General features: G+C 43.7%; 1 long non-coding RNA gene across 1 annotated transcript; it reads right to left on the minus strand.

The window, feature by feature from the left end:
- Positions 1-1,690: 1,690 nt before the first annotated feature.
- Positions 1,691-2,909, minus strand: LOC138657630 (uncharacterized). Its single transcript, XR_011317100.1, has 5 exons — positions 2,835-2,909; positions 2,697-2,749; positions 2,548-2,614; positions 2,120-2,182; positions 1,691-2,002 (listed from the first exon to the last, which is right to left on the minus strand). It is a non-coding gene; the product is annotated as an uncharacterized lncRNA (long non-coding RNA).
- Between the last annotated feature and the right edge of the window lie 1,904 nt (positions 2,910-4,813).

Here is a 4,813-nt window from a genome sequence, read left to right on the forward strand (position 1 = left end):
CAATCTAAGTGGCAGAAAGTGGCTTGCTGATATACGACAAACTAACAGGACAGAAGTATATCCACTTTGTGAGAATTTGAATCTCCCATCTTTTTTTGGGAGACTGAACCACAACTTAGGCCCAGTGTATATAACAATGCAATCTAAGTGGCAGAAAGTGGCTGGCTGATATACGACAAACTAACAGGACAGAAGTATATCCACTTTGTGAGAATTTGAATCTCCCCTTTTTTTTTGGGAGACTGAACTACAACTTAGGCCCAGTGTATATAACAACGCAATCTAAGTGGCAGAAAGTGGCTGGCTGATATACGACAAACTAACAGAACAGAAGTATATCCACTTTGTGAGAATTTGAATCTCACTTTTTTGGGGGGAGACTGAACCAAAACTCAGGCCCAGTGTATAAAGCAACACAATGTAAGTGGCAAAAAGTAGCTGGAAGATATATGAAAAAATACAAGGACTGTAGTACAATTTCAATCATCCTACAATGATCTCAGGAAAAGTATGGCAGCAATAAAAAGGACTGCTGCACACAAAAGTGTGGACAAATAAACAAGATTACTGTGCAGAAAGAAGCAACAGGATTTTTGCTTTTAAAAAAGCAGTTGGTTTGCACAGCGGCGTGCAAACAGCAATGCAGCTATCAGGGAGCCTTATAAGGCAGCCTAATAAGCTACAGAGCTGATGCACAAAAATATAGCCTCCACTGTCCCTGCAAGCAAATGGTGGTGTTGGACAGTGGAAATCGCTACAGCACAAGTAGTTTTGGGGCTTAATTTTCCCTCCATAACTATATCCCTTCTTCTGATGAAGCTGCGGCAACCTCTCCCTATGCTACGATCGGCCGAAGTAAGATGGCGGTCGGCGTGCACGTTCCTTTATAGCCCCTGTGACGCTGCAGAAAGCGAGCCAATCACTGTCATGCCCTTCTCTAAGATGGTGGGGACTGAGACCTATGTCATCACGCTGCCCACACTCTGCGTCCTCCTTCATTGGCTGAAAAATGGTGCTGAAAGTGTCATACGAAACGCGACTTTGGCGCGAAGATCGCCGACCTCATGGCCGGTCCCACACCAGGATCGGGTCGGGTTTCATGAAACCCGACTTTGCCGATTTTTTTATTTGTCTGATCTGTTTCGCTCAACCTATTTATCACTGACCTATTTGGACGCCTCGCTGCCCGGTACTTTTCTTTCCACCATTGCATGATGCATCTCCAGCCTCTTCACTATAGGCCAGGACTTCTGGACATGTTTAGTCCTTAGAGATCACTGCACATCATTAGGTCGTGTGTCACGTTATGACATCACAACTAGTGATGAGCGAGTATACTTGTTGCTTGGGTTTTCCAGAGCACACTTGGGTTGTCTCAGAGTATTTATGACTATAACTCGGAGATTCAGATATTATGACTTTATGCTCGGAGATTTAGTTTTCCTTGACGCAGCTAGATGATTTGTGGTAACTAGACAGCTTGATTACATGTGGGGATTCCCTAGCAACCAGGCAACCCCCACATGTTCTCAGGATGGCTAACAGTCATAAATCATCCAGCTGAGGCAAGGAAAACTAAATCTCTGAGGATAAAGACAAAACACACGGCACTCAAGGATCCTGTGTGGTGCCCAAGTCAGGTTTCCAGCCCGTCAATCCAATAGTAATAAATCACTTGGCACTCAAATGGTTTCTTTCAGATGAAAAAGTGAACATCCCATTTATTTGTGCATCCAGTTCAAAGATTATTTAAACGTTTTCGGTCAAATCACAAGACCTTCATCAGAAATATCTTTAACAAATCTGAAATACAGACAAATATCAAATACAGATTAGCGACAATCCTTCATAAGATGCACAAAGGAGAATAACGGATTCATGGTGTATGTAATGACGAATACATCCATCATGTGATGCAGAGAAAGTGAACAACCGTGGCGGTCAGAGTAAATCCAGGATGGTGTTCCGTGAGTCGTGAAGGTATCTGAATCAAAGGCTGACGCTGTGAACAATTGGTAAGGAAAAAACGGCTAGAGAAAGACAAAACATGGTGACAAATAGCTTGAGCCCTGTAGAAGGACTCCAGATGTGGCCGTGGCCAATATGGCCTGAAGGATACTGGGTACAATAGTGATCCGGTTGCTGGAGTACCGTGCTGTACACAAAGGTACCTAATAGCGACCTATAATGAAGACGTGATATATAGGTTAATACCGTGTCCATAAGTAGCACTGGAAAACATGTGTGAGCCCCGGACGCTTATAGAGAGCCAAAAGACAGGTATCTCTTACACCCCCTGATGTAACTACCATGGATACTGGAGAATGTGAACATAAAAGACCAACATAGAACAAGTTCAGAAAAGGTAGAAAACTAGGGGCAGAAAAATGAGAGGAATATGCCTATTTTTAACCACCGAGCCAGAGCCAGCTGTCCAGTCACTCCCAAGAGTCTTGATAAAGCGTTGTGTACCATCTAACTATGGCTAAACTATAATACGGACATGAGTCGATAAACAGGGATAAAATGAGAAAAACCGGACAATACCTGGAAACATAGGACAATGGGGTATATAAGCCTAGGCAACACGGGATGGAAAGCACACCTGGAACGTCTGCGGAAAATTATAGAGGTGTGTTGGACCATAAGAAAAAACCCTAAGTTAGTGACGCACTGGGTCTGAGCAAAAAAATTACCTCACAGATCCTGAAGGGAGAAGGAGGGCGTGTGTACGCCGCTGCATATGGCGCTGAGGAGAGAAGCATAAAGGCTCCTATTAGTATCCTGCTGGCGGTGTGCAGGCTGGGGCCAGAGATAAAAGGTGCTGCCATTACCTCATAGACGTCCGGTCCGTCGCGCTGTGTGGAGTAGTCCCGGGGGCCGCTGTCTAATGCCGGTACTTCCGGGTCTATGAAGCACTGTGAGAGGGTCATGTGACCCTGCGCACTGGAGCTCGGAAAATAACTCAGAGGGGGAGACTAGATAATGGAACGCTCCGGGAGCTGCGCACAGAGGATAGAGCTGTTCATACAGAGCTCACTAAGCAAAGCCAGATAAGCAGCTAACTGTGGCTGTAACTGGTAGAGGGAATATAATGAATTAAACCCTTAAATGGAGGGAGGTGTAAGGAGGAAAAAAGGGAATAGCCCCACAGATAAAGAAGGTGAAAGCAAGAAAAGAACAATAGACAGAGATGCCAACAGAGCAATAAAACATGGTAATGGTCCTATAGAAGTGCATCTATACTGTACCATAAAAAAGTGCCATGCTACGTCACCCGTGTCACGTGCGTGCTATGAAGCTATCGATTCTATGAGAAAGCACAACATAATTACAATTTTGAAAATATTACATATTCATACATGTAACCCTATATAATCTAATGACGCATATTGGTACATATTATAGAAAAGCTGCTACATCAAAATCCCTATTGAGTCCCTTAGGCTCTAGGGTCTGCAGGGTAAAAATCCAGAACGCTTCCCTTCTTTTAAGTATTTTTACGCGATTCTGGCCTCTCCTTGAGGGATCTATCTGCTCGAGTACCTGGAATCGGAGTTGGGAAATATTGTGATTTTTTTCAATGAAATGGTTAGGGAGAGGAAGATGAGTTTTTTTGCACCGGATGGAAGATTTATGTTGGGACACCCTGTCCCGGACTGCCTGCGTGGTTTCACCCACATAGGCAAGGCCACATGGGCACTTGATGACATAAATCACAAACGTAGACTCACAAGTGTAAAAACCTTTGATGGGTAAGGCTTTACCCGTTTGCGGATGAGACACAGTGGGACCCTTTTGAACATTGTTACATTGTAAACAATTTAGGCACAGGAAGGTACCCCGTCTCTGCATTTGGAGAAAAGTTTACCGTGCGAGAGCTGTATCTGGGCCTACATCTGCTTTTACCAGCCTGTCTTTTAAATTTTTTGCACGTCTGAAGCATGAGAGAAAAGGTGATTTAAATTCTGGAATAAGAGGATAGCTTTTAGTTAAGATGTTCCAATGTCTCCTGATGGTAGACTGTACCATACCAGAAAAAGGATGGAAGGTAGTGACAAATGGAATTCTCTTGTTACCCTTATTGGATTTGTCCTGTGATGTTTTAAATTTGGCTTTGGTGAGAACCCCTCCTCCTTGTAGATCAGAGTGTCCAGAAAACTAATGCGGTTCGTGTCATGTTGTACGGTAAATTTCAATTCAGGCCAGATATTATTGATATGACTGTCAAAGGTTAAAAGTGACTCGATGGATCCATCCCAAATACAAAAAATATCATCTATATACCTCCGCCAGATTTTACAGTGTTTTATGAACAGTGGATGGGAATAGACATAATCTTTTTCAAAGGCTGCCATGTAGGCCACCGCAAACGGGGGCGCCACATTCAAGCCCATTGCAGTGCCCTGCTGCTGGACGTAGAAGGAGTCCTGGAACATAAAATAGTTCTCTTTTAGTACCATATCAAGAAGGTCAGCGCAAAAATGTTGGATTTTAATATCAACCCCGGCTTCACTCAGAAGCCTATCTGTGGCCTGCAACCCTTTCTCATGCGTTATGGACGTATACAAACTTTTTTATCTGAAAGAAACCATTTGAGTGCCAAGTGATTTATTACTAAATCTCTGAGGAGTCATAAATACTCAGGAGATCACCCGAGCGAGCAACGAGTATATTCGCTCATCACTAATCACAACCTTACAAAAAAAAGTGAAGGGGCCTATAGTGAAGAGACCAGAGATGCGGCATGTGATGATACAAGGAACATAATTGGATGGTTGGCAGCCAACAGCTGGGTGATGGAGACCTGAGC

Source organism: Ranitomeya imitator, chromosome 1 (assembly GCF_032444005.1).
Source record: "Ranitomeya imitator isolate aRanImi1 chromosome 1, aRanImi1.pri, whole genome shotgun sequence".
NCBI lineage: Eukaryota > Metazoa > Chordata > Amphibia > Anura > Dendrobatidae > Ranitomeya > Ranitomeya imitator.